The sequence below is a fragment of the Hypanus sabinus genome, chromosome 12, assembly GCF_030144855.1.
Source record: "Hypanus sabinus isolate sHypSab1 chromosome 12, sHypSab1.hap1, whole genome shotgun sequence".
NCBI classification, from domain to species: Eukaryota; Metazoa; Chordata; class Chondrichthyes; order Myliobatiformes; family Dasyatidae; genus Hypanus; species Hypanus sabinus.
This window is the reverse complement of record NC_082717.1, coordinates 36,334,834-36,359,521: the sequence shown is the minus strand read 5'-3', so window position 1 is coordinate 36,359,521 and position 24,688 is coordinate 36,334,834.

Genomic DNA, 24,688 nt, shown 5'->3' with positions numbered 1-24,688 from the left:
ACTGGAGACCGAGGCTTGGCTTGGGCCTACTCCAGTGGCTCTGGGGCTCCGTCTGATGCTGTTAAATTGCTTCTATTGTTTGCACAATGTTCTTTTTTCTCTTTGTCTGAGCACTGGTTTTTAGTCCTTCTTTAATTGGGTTGTTTGAGTTTCTTGCTTTGTGATTGCCTATAAGCACACAAATTTCATAGTGTATAATTTATACATTCATAATAAATATTCTTTAAATCTTTGAATCTTGAATACTCTCTAACAGGCATAGGCTTAAGTTGGAAAAGTCAGGTACAAAGGTTTAGTGGGATATGCACCAAATGAAGACAAATGCACTACCTGCTTGGTTGGCATGGACCAATTCAGTCAAAGAGCCCATTTCCATGCTGTATGATTCAATGACTTCACGACTCTAGGAATGTGATTAAGTATCAGCTAGGGCAAGGGAATCTGAGTTTCGGATGATCTCACATTTATAGTTTATTTCAAGGTCAATGAGGACACAAGAGATTCAGCAGCTCCAGGAATGCAGAACAACACAGACACAAAACACTGGAGAAATCAGTAGGTCAAGCAGCATCAGTGGAAATTAATAAACAGTTGACTTCTCAGGCCCAGTGAAGGGTCTCGACCTGAGTCATTGACTATTCACTTCCATTGATGCTGTCTGACCTGCTGAGTTCCTTCATCATTTTGTACAACGGAAGCCTTCATATAAACTGTTAGAATTATGTTGGACAAGTAAAGTCCAGGGTGATTAAAAAAAACATGGAAAAGGATCTAAGAGGTTGAGTGAAGGAGGAGCAAGAAGTTGATCAGAGTCAGTTTAGATATGAAGTACAGAATTTAAGTGTCAAAGATTGTAGTTTAGCTCAATTACTTCAATAAGCAAAATCAGAAATGGGAAAGGAGGAATGCCATCTTCAAATTGTAATTTTTTTTGTTACTAATGGGTAAACAGGCATGAATAGACACCAAAGTGATTAGCAGTATATTTGCAAGTCAGACCACACAGTAGCTGGAGCAGCTAGGGAGTTTGTATATGAAAGTCACAAAGCCAACCCTTCAAAATACTTTCATATAAAGAAACAAAGTCAAACCTACAAATAATTTAATACCATTGAAAATAGCTTCAGATATTGCATTAGAAACAAAAGCAACATGGCACAGAGAATGCAGCATGGGCCGGGTGAATTCTACAATACATATGTCCTTGCTCTTTGATCTTTCTTAAATTTTCTTCAAGTATGTCATGTGAGGGAGAAATTAACAGTCTTGTCATATAAGATGGGTTTTCTCTCTATTTGCTTCCCTGGTTAATGCTAAATCAATTTAGTAACAAAAGAAAATCCCTCAGCAGTGATTTGTAAAAATCAAATCTCTTCCAGCTTTTTAGGATTGAGCAATTCTCCTATTTCCACACCCAGCTCTTAGAAAGGAGATCTTTCAAAAAGCCTGGGGGACGGGAATAGTGTTGAGCCATAGATAAAGTTACAAGCTGCCTTGTGATTTATGAGGTTTTAGCCAGCCACACCCAAACCAATCTTAGTCAGACTTGATCAGTTGCAAATGAAAGGCATTTGACAGGTATTATTTTGTAGCTCAATGACACATAAATAGTCAAATTCATACTGTGCAATGTTGTTTTAAAGGAATAAATCCCTCTAAGCAAATCATCAAATAGTGGTAGATTGCATTCTCTACAGTCTTGAATCAGAACTGACTCACACAGATGAAGCAAGGATTAATGGTAACTAGGAGCACATAATGTACCAGAATATACTGCAAAATATCTTCAAGGATCTACCAGGAAACTTATGCCAAACGGAACAAACAAATTATTTGTCTGCTGTTGAAAACTTACAGGCACATAAGTGCCGGTATTTTGAATTCAGCAGAAAAGGGGTGTAACTGGCTGTCATCACTGAGGTAAATCCACATAGATCATGTTCAAGCCATGACAGAAATGGTTTTGTCTGATAACTACTTAAAAATCAGGGGAAGAGGTAAGAAATAAATGAGTTTCCAGTTACAGAAATATGTCACGATGCTTCTTAAACTGTATTTCTCTAGAAATGTTTCAATCCAGTTTGATATAACTGAACTATATAACATTTTAAAAAGAGCCCATGCAGTCAAAAATTCCCATTTAATTCTGATTCACATTGAAAAAATCTATAGACCAATTCTTCCTGCTTGCAGGAAATGTAACTTGATGTTTACTCTTCGCAGTGGTCTCATTTGAATCGCAGAGACATGCTATTACCATAATTGCTCAACTATCTTAGCAAAGAATGATTAAAATACTATTTAGACTAATTGTCAGGGTGGACCAAAATAGCTAATGCCAAATGTCATTTTACCCATTAAATACGTTTAACAAACCACAAATGAATAAATAATGATTGGTCTCTTTTATATTGTTTGGTAACATCTCAAGCTTGCAGACTGTTTGATAAATGAATTCCTTACCTCAGCAAAGAAACCACAGAGGGATGAGAAAAAAGAAACAAAACAAAGCAAAACAAAGCAATGGATAGAACTGAGTAAAAACTGAAGGAGATTTAAGTGAAAATTCATGGAAGGAATGGAGTGGATCTGAGGTTTCAGCATAGAATTAACTGGACTTGGAAACCTCTTCTATTGCTTAATGCGATATTAAGCCATTCAGTAGAGTAGATGGTATATCTTCCAGTACATCACAACTCCATCTATATGAAGAGCAAAAATATGAATTACAAACATGCAGCAAATGAGTAGGAGTAGACCATTTAACACCTACGGCTTGTACCATCATTCATTAAAGAATGTGGCTGATTTAATTGTAACCGTAATTCTGTATTCTGTCTATGCCCTGAAAACTTTCACCCCCTTCTTCTTTCACATCAAACTATTTCAAGCGTAAAATTATTTAAATACTTTGCTTCCGCAGGCATTTGAAGAAGAATGTTTCAAAGTCACATAACTCATCAAGAAAAACAAACTTTTGCCTCATCTCAGCCTGATTCTCTATTTTTAAGCAGTAACTATTGAAGAAAGAGTCACTGCAGATGCTGGAATCTGAAGCATAAAGTAAACTGCTGGAGGAACTCAGTATGCCAGGCAGCACCTGTGGAGGCAGGTGAATTAACGATATTTTGGGTAGAGACTGTGCATCAGGACTGAGTTAGAGGGGATATCGCTAGTATCAAGAAATGAGGGGGAGAGCTCAGAAACATTTGAAGCAGCATCCTCTCCATATACACTCTGTCAACTATCAGTGTTTCAATCAAAATAGATATTTTTGTGCCTGGAGTTCAGGGTTCCATCATCAGCTAGTCTGGGGGTCGATGCCAAAGATTGGGACCCGAAATTCGACTGGAAAGTTGAAACCCGATGGCTGAGGCCTGGAAACAAGGAGTTGGAAGACTGTCCATGTGTGAGCAAGGATTGGAGGGCTTGTTTTGCTGTTGCTTTGTTGCTTGTTGTGTTCTGCTTTTTTATGTTCAGTATTGTTCTGCCAGGTGTCCTGGGCATCCTTTGTTGGCAGAAGATTATGTGGCGACAATTGTGTAGGCAGCTCCCAGCACCTTGTTAGGTGTGTTGGTTGTTAAAGCAAATGATGCATTTTGCTGTAGGTTTCAATATACGTGTGGTAAATAAACTGAATCCAAACCTAAGTCGCTTCTGATTCTTCTAAACTTCAATGGATTCAAGTCCAGCCTGTCAATACTTCCTCACAGTGTGACCTGCCCATTTCAAGCATCAGTTTAGCCAACCTGCTCTGAAATGGTTCCAGCTCATTAATATCCTAATTTAAATTAAAATATCAAAACTGTGCATGCTATTCTGGATGCTGTCTCGCCAACGGCTTTTATAAGTGAAGCATAACCATCCTTCCTTAGTTTTCAAACCCCTGGCAAAGTTTCCGTAACTAGTGTAAGCAAAGCTCTGTGCACACAAGAAAAGTCATTATGATTTGGTTTGGTTTGGCTCATTTGTCTGTCATTATGGGCACCACTTTAAAAGGCAAGTGCTTTCTAGGTGATGACTTATCTATTCAAAGTGATAGTTTAAATCCAAGGAGTGGCCTGGTTGCATAGCGGTTAATGTAACAGACTGACAGTACCAGCTACCTGGATGGAACTCCTGTTGCTGTCTGTAAGGAGTTTGTACGCTCTCCCTGTGACTGTGTGCATTTCCTTTGAGTGCTCCGATTTCCTTCTGCATTTCAAAGACGTATGGGCGTGTAGGTTTATTAGTCACATGGGTGCAATTGTGTTGTGCGGGTTCATTGGGCTGGAAGTGCCTGTTACTGTGCTGTGTCTCTAAATAAATAATTCTAGAAAAGGATCAGTATAACATCCATTACTATTTTGCATTCTGCAAAATCCATATGCATTTACATTTTCTCATCCTGGGGATAGCTCCTGGTCAAAATATAGAAGACATACCAGTCAGCTGCTGGTAAGGTGAAAACAACAGCTATGTTGGCACATAATAAAGATAGAAAGTGTTGGAAATACCCAGCAGATCAGGCAGTGTCTGTGAAAAGGGAAAAAAAATAGAGTTAATATTTCAAGTTGGAAGGCCTTTGCCAGAAATTTTGACCTGAGACATGATTTCTCTTTCCCCAGAAGTGCCCTGACTTGTTTGTTCACAGCATTTACTTCACATTTCCATCACACCCGCTGGTTTGTTTTCAAAATTTCAACTACATATAAAGTTACAAGTGGTGACTTGTAAAATCAGAAAAGGAGATATTATCTGCTAAAAATCCTTAGTGATGGATATTGCCTTCTTGCCTCTTGAAGATATCCTCAATGGTGGAACCTTGATCAAATCTTCTGCCCTTTCATTTATTTAACCAACATGCACAAAATGCTGGAGGACCTTAACAGGCCAGCAGCACCTATGGAAAAGAGTACGATCGACATTTCATGCCAAGACCCTTCAGCAAGACTTCAGTCATAGATGCTGCCTGGTCTGCTGAGTTCCTCCAGCATTTTGTATGTGTTGCTTGGCTTTCCAGCATCTGCAGATTTTCTCTTCTTGGTGACCTTTCGTTTATTGCATATTCAATACTTCCATCGTCTTTCAGTAGCACAGTTCACTGCCAAACTTGCTTCAGCCAAATTGTTGCTGAAGGGCACAACTATCCATATTTGGCATTTGATCATTTCCCTTGAATTCCTGGCCATATTTGTATTTTCTATCTTGCCTTTCCCACCTGATGCACAAATTTGATCTTATCTAAAGCCTCATTGCTTGTCCTTATTAGCTTAGTTTCCCAAAACTCCTCAAATTTCTACATGTCTTCCCTGTGCGAGATTTCCCTTGGACTCATACTTCCCATTCCTGCACAACATTGTCATCATTCAGTCATGACTTCTTGTAGCTCACAGTTTGATATCATGATCCAGGCTTTGATTTCTGTGTCCCCCTGTCATTCTTTACATGGTCACAAGATTACAAGACAAGGGAGCAGAAGTAGGCCGTTCGGCCCATCGAGTCTGCTAGGCCACTCTACCATGAGCTAAACTATTCTCCCATCTAGTTCAAATTTCTGGCTTTTTCCCCAAATCCCTTGATACCCTGACTAATTAGCTACTTATCAATTTCCTCCTTAAACACCCTCAATGATTGGGCCTCCACAGCTTAGGTGGCAATGAATTCCATAAATCCATGACCCTCTGGCTAAAAAAATTTCTCCTCATTTCTGTTTTAAATATGTACCCTCTAATTCTAAGACTGTGGCCTTTTGTCCTGGACTCACCCTCCAAGGGAAACAGCCTTTCCACATCTACTCTGTCCAACCCTTTCAACATTCGAAATGTTTCTATGAGATCCCTTCTCATTCTTCTATACTCTAATGAATACAGTCCAAGAGCTGACAAGCGCTCCTCATATGTTAGCCCCTGCATTCCGAGAATCATCCTCGTAAATCTTCTCTGAACTCTCTCCGACATCAGTGCATTCCTTCTAAGGGGCCCAAAACTGCACACAGTATTCCAAACACGAGGAAATCTGCAGGTGCTGGAAATTCAAACAACAACACACACAAAATGCTGGTAGAACACAGCAGGCCAGGCAGCATCTATAGGGAGAAGTGCTGTCGACGTTTCTCCCTATAGATGCTGCCTGGCCTGCTGTGTTCTACCAGCATTTTGTGTGTGTTGTTGTCACAGTATTCCAAATGAGGTCTCAACAGTGCCCCATACAGCCTCATCACCACCTCCTTACTCTTATACACTATTCCTCTTGAAATGAATGCCAACATAGCATTCGCTTTCCTTACTACCGATCCAACCTGATGGTTAACATTTAGGGTATCCTGTACGAGGACCCCCAAGTCCCCTTGCACTTCCGATTTTTGAATTTTCCCCCATCTAAATAATAATCTGCCCGATTATTTCTTCTTCCAAAATGTACGACCATATATTTCTCAACATTGTATCTCATCCGCCATTTCTTTGCCCACTCTCCTAAACTGACCAAGTCTCTCTGCAACCTTTCCGCATCTTCAACACTTCCTGCTCCTCCACGTATCTTGGTGTCATACGCAAATTTAGCCACTCACCTTTTTCATGCCAGCTTGGCTGAACAGAGCAGCACTTTGACAAGACTTAGACAACTGCACTGCTCCAAAGACCATAAGACATAGCAGCAGCATTAGCAGCATGAGCAAGCAACAGCAAAGACACAGACCAGCAGTAACTCCAAGGCTATTAGTTCACCCAATATTTGACATACCACAGGCTCTCTCTCTCCAAGAAAGAGGTGTCTCAGTTTCACAGTGAGAGGGCAGACATAATAAACAACTCACTGGTTTACAATGTTAAAAAGTGCGTTGCGTTGCCTTTTCTGAGCTCTGTGCCCAAAGATCTCGGGTCTCTGGGCACACAGCCTTAGATCTTCCATCTCCCACAATACACTGGTCTTCTGTCTGAACACTGATGACTGATTCCGCGCCCCCCCCCCCCCAACTCAGTGCTCAGAAGGTGAGTGAAGATGTCAGGCCAAGCCTCTGGCATGCCAAATAATCGCCATTCGTGAAACCCTGAGAGCAGGTCCCATTCCCGAAAAGAACCATAGTCAGTGTGTAACTCCAGGTCAGGGTATTCAAAAAAACCCTGAAAGGGAAAAGTAGAGATATTAAAGATGGAAATAGAGTCGTTTCTGAAGATGCAAGCAAAGGAGTTGCTGTTAGGCGCCATTTATCCTCCTAAGCTCCTCCTCTTTGTGAACCTCAACTAGTCTCTCCCCAAGGACAACACATCCCTTCCGAGATATGGACCCAAACTGTTGACAATACTCTAAGTGCAGCCTGGCTAGTGTCTTATAAAGCCTCAGCATTATCTCCTTGCTTTTCTATTCTACTCCCCTTGAAATAAATTCCAACATTGCACTTGCCTTTTTTACCACAATCTCAACCTGTAAATTAACCTTCTGGAGGTCTTGCACAAGGACTCCCAAGTCCCTCTGCACTTCCAATGTTTGAACCCTCTCCCCATTTAGATAATAGTCCGCACTATTGTGCCTTTTACCAAAACGCATTATCATACGTTTCCCAGCACTCTATTCTACCAGCCACTTTTTTGCCCATTCTTCCTATTTGTCTAAGTCCTGCTGCAATTGCATTGCTTCCTCAGTCCTACCTACCCCTTCACTTATCTTCAAACTCTGTCACAAAGCCATCAATTCCATTATCTAAATCATTGACAAACAATATGAAAAGTAACAGTCCCAATACAGACCACCAAGGACCACCACTAGTCACCAGCAAGCAACCAGAAAAGAGTCCTTCATTTCCCACTCACTGCCGCCTACCTGTCAGCCAATACTCTACCCATGGCAGTATCTTTCATGTAACACCATAGGATTTTATCTTGTTGGGAAGTCTCATAAGTGGCACCTTATCAAATGCCTTCTGAAAATTCAAGTAATCAACATTCTCTGCCTCTCCTTTGTCCACACTGCTTGTTACTTCCTCAAGGGACTCTTACAGATTTGTCAGGCAAGACTTTCCCTTACAGAAACCATGATGACTTTGACTTATGTGATTATTAGTTTCCAAGTATCCTGAAACCTCATCCTTAACAATAGACTTCAACAATTTCCCAACCACTGAGGTTAGGCTAACTGGCCTATAATTTCCTTTCTTTTGCCTTTCTTCCTTCTTAAAATGTGGAGTGACATTTGTAATTTTCTGTTCCTTTGGGGCCATGCCAGAGTCAAGTGATTCTTGAGAGATCATGACTAATGCATCCATTTTCTCTTCAGCAACCTCTCTCAGGATAATGGTATGTAATCCATCTGGTTCAGGAGTCTTATCCAGTTTAAGGCATGTCAGATTGCCTTACACTTTTTTCCTGGTAATAGCAATGGCACTCACTCCTGCTCCCTGACACTCACAGACGCACTTCTAGTGTCTTCCACGGAAAAGAGAGATGCAAAGTACCCAATAAGTTCATTTGCCATTTCTTTGTCCCACGTTAATACCTCACCAGCTTCATTGTCCAGTGGTCCAATATCAACACTCAGCTCCCTTTTACTCTTTATACAACTGAAAAACTTTTAGTATCCTGCTTTACATTATTGGCTAGTTTGCCCTCATATTTCAGCTTTTCCCTTCTTATAGCTTTTGCTGGATTTTTAAAGCTTCCCAATCATCCAACCCACTCACTTTTGGCACCTTTTATGCTCTTTCCTTGGCTGTTATGCAGTCTTTAACTTTCCTTATCAACCACAGTTGCCTATCCCTGCCATTTGAGAACATCTTCTTCTGTGCGATATACAGTACCTATCCTGTGCCTTGTGAAATATTCCCAGAAACTTCAGCCTCCTCTGCTTTGCCATCATTCCCACCAGTATCCTTTCTCAATCCACCTAGGCAAGCTCCTTCCTCATACAATTTCCTTTATTCCACTGAGACACTAAGACATGTTAGTTCTGCTACTCCCTCTCGATTTGCAGTTTGAATTCATATTACGATCCCTGCCTCCTGAGGGTTTCTTTACATTAAGCGCCCTATTAAGATTTGGGTTATTATACAACACCCAATCTAAGATAGATTTTCCCCTAGTAGGCTCAAGCAAAGTTCCTCTAAAAAGCCATCTCATAGGCATTGAAAAAACCCCCTCTCTTGCAATACTACACCAAACTGATTTTCCCACTTCCCTTACATCTTGTAGTTCCCCATTACAATTGCGGCATTACCCTTATTACATGCCTTTTCCAACTCCCTTTGCAATCTCAACCCCACATCTTGGCCACTATTTGGAGGCCTATATACGAATCCCATAATTTTTTTTACCCATGCAGTGTGTTAACTCTACCCACAAAGATTCAACATTCTCTGACCTCTTTCTAAAGATGTAATTCCATCTCTTACCAAGAGAGCCACACCATTGCCTATGCCTTCCTGACTGCCCTTTTGATACTGAATATGTCCTTCAATGTTAAGCTCCCAATTATGGACTCCTTCCAGCCATGACTCAGTGATGCCACAACCAGCCAATCCCTAATTGTGCAACGAGTTTGTCCACCTCATTCTGAATGCTACACACATTTAAATACAACATCTTCTGTTTTACATTCTTCGCCCTTTGGGATTTTGCTTCTGTGGGACAATTTAACTCTTTGCTCTGTCTGCATTTGCTCTGGCTTGTCCTTCCTAACATTCTTGTTACACCCAACATCTACTTGTAAACCTGCTGGATCATCCTCAAGTCTATCATAGTAGTTCCCATCCCCCTGCCATATTAGTTTAAACCATTCCCAATAGCTCCTGTAAACCTGCCCACAAGAATATTTATCCCCTTGGATTCAAGTGCAACCCATCCCTTTCATACAAGTCACACCTGCCCCAGAAGAGGTACCAATTATCCAGAAATCTAAATCCCTGCCCCACTCCAATTCTTCAGCCACACATTTATCTGCCACTTCATTCTATTTCTACCCTGACTGTTGCATGGCATGGGCAGCAGTCATGAGATTACTACACTTGAGGTCCTGCTTCTTAGTTTCCTTCCTGTTTTCAGGACCTCCTCTCTTTCTCTACCTGAGTCATTGCTACCAATCGGTACCACAACTTCTGACTGCTCACCCTCCTTTTTCAGGGTATCATGGACACATTAAGAAACATTGTGGCACCTGGGAGGCAAACTACTATGTGTTTCTTTTTCACGTCAGTAGAATTGCTTACTTGTTCCCCTAACTATAGAGTTCCCCATTTTTACTGCCATCCTCTTCAGTTCCCTACCCTTCTGAGCCACAGAGCCAGACTTAGTGCCAGAGGCACGGCTGCTGTTGCTTCCCCCAGGTAGGTCGTACTCCCCCCCCCCCCAACAGTACTCAAAATAGCGTACATATTTTGAGAGGGAAGGGCACAGGGGTGCTCTCTACTATCTGACATTCTCCATTCCCTCTTCAGACAGTCACCCATTTATCTGTCTCCTGTAGCCTTATGAGTTTATTCTTACCCTCAGCCATTCGGCTCAATAATGAGTCAACCTATAGCCAGGGAAGTGATGACACCCCTCCTCTTAGGCTGTTTGAGGTAACATTTTTTATTCTTTCATACTTCTCTTCTAATATCTGTATTATCTGTGCACTTGCAATGAAATAATTTCCTTCGGGATCAATAAAGTATCAATCTCGCTATCTATCTATTCACCTTATAAAACTTCAGCAGTTCTCTCCTCAGTTTCCTTTGCTCCTGAAAAAATAATCCAAGTTGATCCAGCTTCTCCTTATAGCACATGTCCTCCAATCCAGGCAACATCTTGGTAAACCTCTTCTGTACCTAGAGGTACTGACCTGGAACCCAAGATCCCTCTGCACATCAACACTATTAAAGATATCGTCATTAACAGTACTGTTTTTTTACATTTGATCTCCCAAATTCAAACGCTTCACATTCGGCCAGATTAAACTCCCATCTGCTATTTCTCTGTCCGGATCTGCAACTGATCTGTATCCCATTGTATCCTTTGCTAGTCTTCTACACTATCCACAAAACTACCAATTTTCATATCACCTGCAAACTTACTAACCCACTCATCTAGATTTTCATCCAGGTCAATTATTTCAGTCAGAAACAGCAGAAGTCCCAGTACCAACACCTGTAGAGCACCTCTTGTCAAAGACCTCCATCCAAAATAAATCCCATCAGCCACTACCTTCTGTCTTCTATGGACAAGTGAATTCAGAATCCAAATGGCCAGATTACAGTGGATTCCATGCACTTTCATCTTCTGGATGAACCTCCAATGAAAAAACTTATCAAATGCATTATTAAAACCCAAGTTGACAACATCTATAGCTCTAGCTTCATCAACCACCTTTGCACCTCCTCGAAAAACTCAGTCAAGTTAGTAAAACACAACTTGTCCCACACAAGACCATGTTGACTGCCCCTAATTAGGCCATTGTTTTCTAAATATCATAAATCCTAAAAATAAGAATCTTCTCCAATAACTTCACTAGCACTGACATGAGACTCGCCATCTATAATTTCCAGTTCTCACCTGTGGCTAGAGGGGGCACAAAGATATTGGTGAAGATCCTAGCCATCTCTTCTTTTTCCTTTCCAATATCCTGAGGAATATTCCATTAAGCCCTAGGGGCTTATCCGCCTTAATGCTCATTAAGAGACCCAACACTATGCCCTTCTTTATTTTGAAATACCCGAGCAAACTAGTGTGCTCCAAACTGATCTCCCTATCCTCCTCATCCTTCTGTTTGGTAAATACTGATGTAGTGTATTCACACATCCTCCACACATGAGCACGTGTTCCCTCATTTATCCTTGCATGAGCCTGCCTGCTCTCTAGTTATTCTCTTGCTCCTGTCTTATGTATAGAATGTATTGGGATTATCTTTAATTCTACTTGTCAAAGACTTTTTATGGGACCTCCTGGCTTTCCTAATTCCCTTCTCGAGTTGTTTCTGGCTTTTTTATAATATTCAAAAGTTCCAATAAAGGGTCTCAGCCTGAAACATTGACTGCTTATTCCTATCCATAGATGCTGCCTGACCTGCCGAATTCCTCCAGCATTTTGTATGTGTCCTCAAGAGCTCTGTTTGATTTTAGCATCCTAAGTATGTTTCTGTTTTCTTCCTGACTAAAGTCATAAGCTCTCTCAACACCCAAGGTTCCCTTACCTTACTGACCTTGTCTTTCCTTCTTACCAGACTCTGTTTAGGTGGTCTTCCACATTCTCCACATATCTGACGTGGACTTGCCAAAAAACAACTGTTCCCAATTAACAAACAAGAGATCTGTAGATGCTGGAAATCAGAGTAATGCACACAAAATGCTGGAGGAACTCAGCAGGCCAGGCAGCATCTATGGAAAAGAGTAAACAGTCAATGTTTCATGCCGAGACTCTGGCCTGCTGAGTTCTTCGAACATTCTGTGTGTTCCCAATTAATGTGTGTTGTTCCCAATTGACTCTTCCTAATGCTTTTGTAATATGCCTAGTTCCACTTTAATACTCTCTTGCAAGGTCCATACATATCTGTAGCTATCTTATATTAAGTAATAAAACAAGCCACCTGCAAGCCTATGCAGTGATACTTTCTGAAGTATGTGGATATTGGATAATAAGGTCGATGCATTGGCTGTCAGCAAGTCGGAATGTTCTGCAAGGGTCGGTGCTGTGTTCGCTAGTTTTCACATTATATGTTAATGATTTGGATGATGGAATTGATGGCTTTGTGGTCAGTTTACAGATGATACAAAGATAGCTGGAGAGGCGGATGGTGTTGAGGAAGCATGGATTCGAGAAGGACTCAAACAGATTAAGAGAGTGGGCAACAAAGTGGCAGATGGAATATAGTGTAGAGAACTGTGTGGTCATGTACTTTAGCAGAAGGAATAAAGGTGTAGACTATTTTCTAAACAATGAGAGAATTCAGAAATCAGAGGTGCAAAGGGTCTTGAGAGTCTTCGTGCAGGATTCCGTTAAAGTTAGGAAGGAAGGCCAATGCAATGTTATTATTCATTTCAAGAGGACTAGAATATAAAAGTATCAATGTAATTTTGAGGCTTTATAAAATATTGGTCAAACCACATATGGAGCATTGTGAGCAGTTTTGGTCCCCATATCTAAGGAAGGGTGTGCTGGCATTGGAGAGAGTCTAGAGGAGGTTCATGAGAATGATCCCAGAACAGAAAGGGTTAACATATTAAGCACATTTGATTGCTCTGGCCCTTGGAATTTAGAAGAATAAAGGGAGATCTTATTGAAAGCTATCAAATATTGGAAGATCTAGATAGAATGTACATGGAGAGGATGTTTCCAGTCATGGTAGAATGTACGACCAGAGGCCACACCCTGAGAATACAGAAATGTCCCTTTAGAACAGAGGCAAGGAGGATTTTTTTTAGCCAGAAGTTTGTGAATCTGTGGAATTCATTTCCACAAATAGCTGTGAAGGCTAAGTCATTGGGTATATTTAAAGCAGAGGCTAATAGGTTCTTGATTATAAAGATTATGGGGAGAAGGCAGGAGAATGTGGTTGAGAGGGAAAGTAAATCAGCCATGATCAACTGAGCCATATGGCCGAATTCTGCTCCAATGTGTTATGATCTTATGGTTCATTTGACAGATTGTGGAAACAATTCCTTTGGAGACATTGCTTCACAATGAATATACACAAAAACATTCAGTGAAGGGTTCAAACCTTAAACATACTAATAGCATGGATTAGTTATCCAAACTCTGCATATTTTAACTTGTTGAGATAGTCAATATTTTTGTCAACTTCGGCCTAATTTAATCGGACAGAGCAGAAAATCAGGACAACACAGCAGTGCATGTAGCAGAGCTGTTGTCTCACAATGCCAATGATCCCGCGTTCAAGTCTTCAAGTATCTGTGTGAAAATGGTTGTTATCCCTGTGATAGCATGGTCAGGATACACCAGCTCCCTCCCGCATCCCAAAGGTATGCGGGTTGATATGTCAACAGGCCAATATAAATTATGCCAAATATGTTGGTGGGTGGTAGAAGTTTGGGGGTGGGAGGCAGACATTAATGGGAATGAGAGGAAAAGAAAACAGGCTAAGTGCAGAATGTATGTGAATGAGTGCTAGATGGTACAAACCTAGTGACTTGAAGGCTCTGCTTCCATTCCGTATGATGCTCTGACTCTACTAACTGCAGATAACAATCACCATTTCCGTTTCGGCCAACTCCTCAGAATTGGCAAGACAAAAGTTGCCGCTCTAAATTCAGTAAGCAATACAAGCCTTATCATTGATGAAAAGAAGATTGTGGATAAGTAAAGCCACTCCATGAAAGGAATGCCATTCCTTGTGGGAACAGTCAAATACAACTCTCCACAGGGAGCTTCCTATATCCCATTTTGTTTCCCTGCGTCTGATGCCAGGATCAGTAATCTTGCTGATGAATGCTTCTTTATCATTATTCACAGCTGTATTGCTGCCTGAAAGTTCCAGCAACATGAAATCTGATAACAAATAATTCAATATAAAATAAAATATCTTTTGAAGCAAGGTCGGCTGGAAGAAAAGCAAAGAAGAATGAGTTCCTCCTCAACACAAGTCTGATAAGAACAATATTAACAAAGGTCAAGTTGGAGAGACAAATGGCTGGCAGTTTACAGCTCACGTGTTTGTATGACAGGTATGGCATAAATTTAATAGATTTTCCAAGGAATTCGTGCATCTGGATAGTAACAGTTGATTTTGAAGGAAATAGGTAGATGACTTAGAGGGAAAAAGGGTTAGAAACACAAGAGAGATGTGTATGGTATTTGTCAAATGCTGGAATTAAACAAGGAAGCCATTAGTCTCCTCTGATTGTTTATTTGTAAATTATTATATTTATTTGTAAAAAGGGTTAGGTCAAGAAGAGCCTTGCAGCAGTCTGCTCTTTTTCATAGCTGGGAGACAGCCAGCCATTCTTTAAAAAAAACATGTATCATACTTTTTGAAATTATTTGCAAATGCTCAAACATGTTTGGGCCACAGAAATATTCACCTTCAACTTGATTGCCAGTATATACAGATGACTTTCACCAAGATTTTATCCTCAGCACTACCATATCAAGTTGCCCTGTCACCAATATTTCTCCCTTAGTCTCTTGAGTGTTGAGATGAATTGTAATGCAGTTATTGCCAAGGGAACTTAGTACATTATGGGCTCATTAAATCACCTTTTTGACCTCTGCTGCTCACTTCGAAAATCTCACAGAATCATGAAGCCTTGTCCAGCATCACATTTTAATTTTTTTCTTCTTTCTTCCTTCTCCTCCCATTTTATTGATGTATAGAGACCCCTTGGGGTGAAAGTTCATACCTCCGTGAAAGTGGTGACACCAGTGGATAGAGTAATGAAAAGATAATATGGTACGCCTATCTTCAGAGGCCAAGACATCGAGTACAAGAGTTGGGACATCATGTTGCAGTTGTATAAAGCCTTGTTTAGGCCTTATTATAAAGCTACACCTGAGTGAATCCCTGCAGCATCTGGTGACCATGTCTCTATCTTGGAGCTCGATGTCAGCACATCTTTTAAGAGGGTAAATTCTCGCAGGACACCATTCCCTTTTAGTGTACCTGGTAGGGCACTGAAAATCTGTGCCAAGCCACTGGCGGGAGTGTTCAAGGACATCTTCAACCTCTTACTGTGGCAGCTGAAGGTTCCCACCTGCTTCAACAGGGCGACAACATGCCAGTGCCCAATAAGAGCAGGGTGAGCTGTTTCAAAGACTATCACCTAGTTGTATTCACTTCTACGGTGGTGAAATGCTTTGAGAGGTTGATCATGGCCAGACTCAACTGCTGCCTCAGCAAGGACCTAGACCCGCTGCAATTTGCCTATCACCACAATATGTTTACAGTGGTTGCAGTGTCGTTGGAACTTCACTCAGACTTGGATCATCTGGACAGTAGCAGCACTTATGTCAGGCTGCTGTTCATGGACTACAGCTCAGCATTCAGCATAATCAGTTCTAATCAACAAGCCCCAAAACCTGGGGTGATGTACCTCCCCCTGCAACTGGATCCTTGACTTGATCAGCAGGAGACCACAGTCTGGGTTGATTGGAAATAACATCTCCACCTTGCAGACAATCAGGATAGGAGCACCTCAAGGATGTGTCCTGAGCGCACTGCTCTACTCCCTCTGCATTCACAACTGTGTGACTAGATACAGCACAAATACTATTTATAAATTTGCCACTGATACAACTCTTGTTGGCGAATTTCAGATGGTGATGAGATGGTGTACAGGAGTGAGATAGATCAGCTTGTTGAGTGATGCCACACCAATGACTTTACTCTCAACGTCAGTGAGAAGGAATTGCTGTGGACTTCAGGAAAGGGAAGTCGAGGGACAGGCACCAGTCCTCATTGAGGGATCAGCAGTGGAAAGGTTGCACAGTTTCAAGTTACTGGGAGTCAACATCTTTGACGATCTATCCCAGGCCAAACATCTTGATGCAACTACAAAGAAGACACAACAGTGGCCATATTTCATTTGCAGTTTGAGGAGAACTGGTGTGTCACAAAAGGCACTCTCAAATTTCTACAGGTATAATGTGCAGAGCATTCTTGCTGGGTGCATCACCATCTGGTATATAGGGGGCACTGCGCAGCATCAGAAAAAGCTGCAGAAAGCTGTTAACTCAGCCAGCCTAGGGGTTTACTCCTGAAGCCTTCCCTGTGACGGGATATAGCCGCAAGGCAGAGGATGTTTGAGATCAGAGTTTCCCTTCTCCTAGGTGAGCTGTCAACTACAGCTGACAAGTCCCATCTGCCCAAAGCAATCGGTTTTAAGGTAGCAGTACTCCACCTTTAACCCATCTCCCGCCAGTAGAGAAGGCTCAGCTGGGATTAATAGCTAAGCCACATGTGAAGTCGAGAATGAACTGGTGTTCAGCTCACTACTCAGTGAGGCTCTTCTGCTCTCAGCTCTGAATTGACTCTGCAGCTGTGGCCTGTAGCCATTGGCACTCACTTCAGGGCTGAACTGACTCTGTGACTGAGGCCTGCGGCAATCGGGACCTGAACCAGCGGTAGTGCTGAAACTGGCCCTGGGGCTTTGGACTCACTTTCGATGACCCTGCGGTTCATGCTCTATGTATTACGTGTTTACTTTTTTTTGTTTCTTCACACATTGGATTTGACAGTCTTTGTGCGGTGATTTTTTTGTTGATTCTATTGTGTTCCTTTATTTTGTGGCTGCCTGCTAGAAGACAAATCTCAAAGTTATATATGGTATATTCACTTTAATAATAAATATAATTTGAACTTTGGACATTGATGCTATTCTGTCCGCCACACCACAGGAAGAATGTGGTAGCTATGCCGTGGCACTCTATTGGTTAGGGTTGACCATGGTTGCTGCGTCCCTAGTCTAAGTGAAAAGCAACTCAGTATGCAAACTAGGTCGGTACAATAAGGTGAGTAATCTGTTGCCCGTGTAACAGACACTAAGTTTTCTGCAAGTTTTGCCCTTGGTCTGGTGTATGTGAGCCCATGCAATAATGGTTACTCATTTGTATCTCTGTCTGCTATTTTCATTGACACAACAATTTCACCCTGCCCTTTTAAATGTTATGTTTGGCTTCAGTTAGGAGCCATTTTTGAATGCTTTCTTGTAAGATTCCATAAACTAAATGATCTCTCAGTATATCACTAAGCCCATCATTGAACTGACAATGCTCAGGTAATCCCTTCAGTTCAGCCATGCACGTTGAAACGGACGTCCCTTCCTTTTAATTCTGCCTATGAAATCTAAAATGTTGTGTAGTCAGTAATGGCTTTGGCTCTAAATGGTCCTGCATTAACTACAAAATATCAGCAAAGTTCACAACTGCTGTTTTGGTTAGAGTAGTTAAACCTTGAAGCAAACTGTACACCTTTAAATCCAATGCACTCAGCAAAACTGCTACACATTTCTCCTTGGTTATTTCATCTGCTTCAGCATTAGCTCAGTATACATGAGCCAGTTACTGTTTGAGCAATTAAACTCATCAGTTCTTCCAATTTTTCTGCTTTTTTTAATTGATTATTTTCACCTGGTACTCACTCTTAAAGAACCCGTGAGTTGTTCTTTTTACTGTCTTTTTCTAATATTCAGTTGCGTCTGCCCTTCTGAAGAACATGCACTGCGCTGCTTTTTTAAAACTCAACTGTCTCTGCTCGTGGGCTGTGCTCTTCGTTCACTGTCCCTTGCTGCTCTCTTTTTCCCAAGTTCGAATGTCTTGCTGCGCTGCAATGGGTCGGTAGCCACCTCAGGTTCGTTTTGAAAATAACTTGTCACACTGTTATGTTTTGTAACTGCAAAACAATAAACTAATTCAAAGGAAGACACCGGGGTCTGAAATGTGGGTCTAACTTTGTACTTACTTTAAGCGAGGTGCACACAAATCACATGGTAGTGTGATGACTTATGCAATTCACGTATCCATACATGTAACTTGTAATGAATTATTTAAATGAACAAGAATGTTTAATCAACCAATATGCTGTATATACAAGATTAATCAAAATTACTTAAATAATAAATACGCAACAATAGCAGTGGGATAGAAGCTTGAGCCTGGTGGTATGTGCTTTCAGACTTCTGTATCTTTTGCCTGAATTCCTAAGCGTGGGTATCTAGAACTCAAAGGCATATATTTAAGTAGAGAGGGGAGAAAGATAAGGGAAATCTGAAGCGGTATGTTGTTCACAAAGAAGCTAGTGAATACCCAGAATAAGCTGCCAGATGATAGCAGAGGGAGTTGCAATTCCAACTTTAAAAAAGATGTTTGGACAAGATATGGAAGGACTAGAGGGATATAGGTAAATGCAGATGAACAGGTTTCATCATTGGTATAGGTAAGGTAGGCCCAAGGGGCCTGTTTTTATACAGTACATTTCTAAGATTGATAGCTCTTTCTTTCCCATTTCCTACCCTTTAGACACAGAGCTTCAAAACTACCCCAGCTGATATCTTGGCTAAAGTAAATTAAGCACACCTATAGGATCATGTATATCTAACTTAACACTGTATTTCCTGATCCTGAGGGTTGGAGATACAAATATACAGTAGATTGCTTCAGATCTGGTCAGATGGACTGAGTCTTGTTCTCAGTCCTTTCACTCAGGCCAGGGCAAAACCCAGAATTAAAATTTCTCTTCCACTCTTAAACATTTGGACACAATGCTTTCATTATGCATGGATTGACTTAACAGTGTTAAAATAATATTCCGACTCAGTTACTTTTTTAGTGAAATAGCTTAAAGTAATGTCTATGTCTGGAATCTCAAGCTGCAGCAACCTGGAAAAGAGTGTTATATGCTGCAAAATAGTTTCCCAACAACAGCTTCAGTGAACCAGTCTAACACCATGGTTCCCTTTGTTTTCATTGGTATCACTCCAAGACCAAAGAGGTCAATCATTGGTAGCAATCTCCAGGGGATGAAGCCAAGCTCAATCATGTCTATCTAAACCAGGAAGAAAATATAATTATCAGAAAATGTCTCACCACATTTTGATAAGTCTATCTTAATGTACTTTGATGTATAATATGGGGAGCACATTGAATAACAAAGTACTGGACTCACTGTTCTCATCTCATTATGATCCAGAAATTTCCACTTATTATTAACGGAAATCCTAATTCTTGAGGCTGTAACTTTCTGTTCAAAGCAAACTTTTAACACGATAATTGCTTGCTAATTGGGGGGACTTACTCCTTCTGGTCACCATGTGATATCCTAAAACCAGCAGGCAATTTCCAATTTCCGACTAATATGTTTTTCTTTTAGAAATTGTTTGCAGTTTTGTTTAGGATTGTGAGGTCAAACCACATTTACAAAAACAATGAAGTCTGACAGCAGCTAAGTGAACTGATGGTCAGTCATCTATTGGTCTTTCAGTTGTATTATCATCTTGCAGTTTACCACAGTTAATGAAAGGACCAGCTTTGCTGTTTAGTGAATGTGATTAGTGACTTGGGCAGGAAGAAGGGGGCAATCTGGCAACTAATTCACTAGTTAATAAATCTCATCATCCAACTAGTCTTGTCCATCTCTGCCTTGTCCCCATTGTCACTCTGGCATCAATAATGTGATAGCTTCTTGCAATGCAACTTGTGATTCACAGGTATTATCAATTAGCAGAACTGCACTGAAAGCCATTCTCAAAATCTATAAAATGACTGTACTCGAGTGAAGGATTAAAAAATAGTCATAACTTTGCTCTGGGTGCTTAGATAAAGTTCTGAAGGTTTTACAGAGCTACATCCTGGAAGTGGCCAAATGAAAGACACAACTGAAATCTTGTATTGTAAGCCTGATGCACCATCAATAACTCCCTCTGAGACGTAAGGCGAGATATCGGCTTTTATTGACTGGAAGAAGGAACAAGCAGTGAGTGACCACCATACTACATCCTGGAGACTGAGAGGCCGGGCTCAGGCCTTGATCGCCTTTATACAGGGGTCTGTGGGAGGTGCCACAGGAGCAGTCAGCAGGGGGCGTGTCCAGACAGGTATATGTAGTTCACCACAAAGCCTCTATATATGGGACTTCTCAGCCACTAAGTGATCACGGTGATGCCATGTCAATCTGAATTTGTGGTTGCAAGGTGAATCACTTAATTTCTGAAAGTCTGGCAAGCAAGATAATTAAACACAATTTTCAACTCCCTGGTCTTCACTGTGACACTTGCAACTACTTATTTCTCCTTTCATCTTCCATCCTGAACTGCTTCCCCTCTCTCCACCACCTTATTCTGTCTCCTTTCCTTTCCAGTCCTGATAGAAGTTCACAGTGCAAAATGTCAACTGTTTATTCGCCTCTCCCCAACCACCCTGCCAATAAATGCTGCCTGAAATGCAGAGTTCCTCCAGCACTTTGTGTGTGTTGCTATTTATGTATGTCGTGGGTCAGGAATTCCTCTTAGAAATCTGTTGACCACAGTCGAAACTAACCCGTTAGTTTGCCAAACAGACTCTCATCAATTTTATCAGAAATGGGGGGATGCAAAGCAGGTGAAGTGCCCTAAACTTGTAAAGACAGATCCTTTGGCATCTGAACACAGCCTGACAGAACACGAGACACCTAATGTCTCCAGCGTTCATTTAAGTTAGACACAAGCCGTAATGATGCTCTACCAGAACTGCATCCAAACATTCCGTAGCCTTATAGCTATCTGAAGTTGCGACAGCCTCTCCATTCAACAAGTAAATCTTGGGTCTGTGCCCTCAGCATATGCAGAAGAGGGCATTTTATGTGCTATACAATTAACATCATTTTTAGAAAACAGATTTGTGAAGGACGCCTCAGACTGTAGTTTCTGGTTGATGATATTGGCAAGGATGAGCCTAATTTAGGTAAAAATTCTCAATATCTTGAAGAAGTGTAATAAAAACACATGCAAAACAGCTCTTGAGCCTGATGCTGTTTGTGACGCATAGTGCTCCAAGAAGTGAAAGGAACTATTGAACTGATCTGATGTTATTGGGTTGGCTGCATTTGGTGGATCATCGGGTCACATAATGCCATTGCAATACTGGACTATGTCCCATAAGAGAAAATGGCCCAAACAAGTTTATTGTGCCCAGTTTTTGATCAATTCCCACCACTCAAAGATAAACAATCTGAAACAGTAATTGTGAGTTCTGCCACTAACCAGTCAATTTAACGTGATATGGAGATATATTTACAATCTGCTGATGGCTTCTTTGAAATAAGTTTGTGTGCAGAAATGTTGCAGCAGTCCTCAAATAGTTAAGGTTTATTGGAAATTTGCACTAAACTCTGAATTACTTTTTCAAAAATATGGAGCCAACAGTCTGAGAATTCTATAACAACATCAGGTTCCTTAGCTTGTAAGTTATTCAGTCCAGATGGTTCATAAAATCTGCTTTAAGGGGAATTATTTCTGGTTTGGATAACTTACAATGGTGTATACGGACTTAAAGTTGCAGACCGTGATTTCCCTTTTTGTTACACATCTGACATCAACCTTTGCCCTGATGTCTCATTCTTCATCCAAAAAAAAGCTGTTTCCTGTATAAAGATATACAGCTCACTTTGGTTCTGTGATGAATATTGTATCCATAGTTAAAAGAAGAAGAAAGCTCTTTGAGTGACTAGTTCACTAGTTTCAGTCTGATGGTCCTGCTCCTTTTCAATCTTTTCCAACCCATTATTTACTATGAAACCTTTCTTTGAAATTTGTACTGCCCCCTTGTTATTTAAGGTAAAGTTATTTGGTACAAGAATGCTTCCAACTTTTCCTTCACCTCTCTGTACCTTGTCAATTTTATTTCAAATTAAGAGACATAGGTGAAGGCTCATGGTGTAGGACATCCCCAAGGCTGGAAATAATATGAGTGAGATGAATTAGATCAAATTACAGTGATTAAAAGGCTCCATAAACCCTATTGACTGTGGGAAGGGAGAAAGACTACACATAATAGATTTTCAGCATTTTGGGCTTGGAAATGGCTATACGTAAACCATTCAGTTATCGTACCTATTATGTAAAGTCTACAATGGATTCAAGTTCCATTCTAAAATAAGCAATCTAAGATAGTATTTCAGTTTCATAATGAAGGAATCAGAACATCAGAAAGCTTTTGCTAAAAACAGGCCATTCGGCCCAACAAACCTTGCTAACTTCCTATTCACATCGTGTGTTGAAGTGACTACTGAGTTTAGATTTGAAAGTCTCTAAGATACTACTGTCAACTACACAACTAGGTAGTTTGTTCCATATGTTCACAAGCCTCTGTGTAAAGAAATGCTTCCTAACATTATTCTGAAATCTCTCTTTAACCTGTGGCGCCATGTCCTCGTAGATGGATTAATTTTAAAAAAGCAGCTTGTATCCAACCTACTTATACCCTTGGTGAATTTGAACACATCTATCATGTCTCCTCTCACTCCACATCCACTTTGGCTAAGAAGATTTGATTCTTTTAATCTTTCTTCTTGGCTCATACCCTGCAGACCTGGAATGAGTATCACCACCTTTCTCTGAACTCTTCCTGGTGTCTTCACATCCCTCACTAAATATACAGATCAAAATTGTACACAGTTCTCAAGGAATGACTTCACAACAGCTTAGAGGAATTTCTCTTGACTTCAATTCCACTGAGTGCATTACATAGCCCAACATTCTATTAGCTTTCCTAATTGCTTCTGTTAAAAGATCACATGGCACAATTTCAAAGAAGAGTTGATTAGTTTTCTTTAGCAATTGGAATTGAATATTGAATTTGAATGGTTTATATTATGCACCAAGATACAGTGAAAACCTTGTTCTGCATTCTGTACATACAGACCAAATCATTACAGTGTGCTTTGAGGTAGAACATGCAGAATAAAATGTAACATCTATAGAGAAAGAGCAGTGCAGACAATCAGTAAGGTACCAGATCATATTTGGGATTGTGAGGTCAAGAGTTTGAGTTTGCCCAGATTGATTTGCCAGGTCCCCGATGTTACAAAGGTGACTACCCTTCCAAACAATATCACTGGCTCTTTCACACTGGGTAGTACCCTAAGGCTCTGTAAGCCACATACTTGGAACAAGATTACTACTTCCCTATTGCCAAGAAGACTCCAGTATCATTATTGATCCAACTCTCTATAACATAAATAAAAGCAGAAAATACCAAAAAAAAACTCTACAGGTCAGGCACTGATGCACCATCAATAACTCACACTGAGACGTAAGGCGAGATATCGGCTTTTATTGACTGAAGAAGGAACCAGGAGTGAGTGTCTATCATACAATGTCCTGGAGACTGAGGCCGAGCGTCAGGCCTCAGATCTCCTTTATACAGGGGCCTGTGGGAGGAGCCACAGGAGCAGTCAGCAGGGGGCGTGTCCCGACAGGCACATAGTTCACCACAGGCACCATCTTGGAAAAAGGAACAGAGTTAATGTTTCAAGCAAAAACCCTATTCTGACAAAGAAGCCTTCATCAAAAAGACATGTTCTCCATTTCTCTTTCCACAGAATGCTCCAACCTGGTGAGTTTTCCCAACATTATCTGCTTTTATTTCAAACGTACAGAAAGCTACACTCAGTAGCCACTTTATTAGGAACACCTGCTTGTTTATGCAAATTTCTGATCAGCCAATCATGTGGCAGCCACTCAATGCATAAAAAGCATTCAGATGTGATCAAGAGGTTCAAGTATTGTCCAGATGAGCATCAGAATGTGATGTATGTGATTTTGATTGTGGAATGATCATTGGTAGCAGTTAAAGGGATTTGAGTATTTCAGAAAATGCTGATCTCCTGGGATTTTCACTCACAGGTATCTCTAATCTCATAGAGAATGGTGTGAAGAACAAAAAAAAATCCAGTGAGCGGCAGCACTATGAGTGAAAACACCTTGTTAATGAGAAAGGACACTGGAGAATGGCCAGACTGTTTCTTAAGACCATATGATTTAGGAGCAGAATTTGGCCATTTGGCCCATTGAGACTGCTGAAACATTTCATCAGGGCTGATCCTCTGAGCCCTAATCTCCTGCCACCATCAGCCACCCCCCTCCCATATCCCTTCATCTCCTGACCAATCAAGAATTTATCAACCTTAAAGACTTGGCCTCCACAGCTGCCTGTGGCAAAGAATTCCACAGATTCACCACTCTCTGGCTGAAGGAATTCCTCCTCATCTCCGTTCTATTCTGAGACTGTATCCTCTAGTCTTAGACTCTCCCACCATA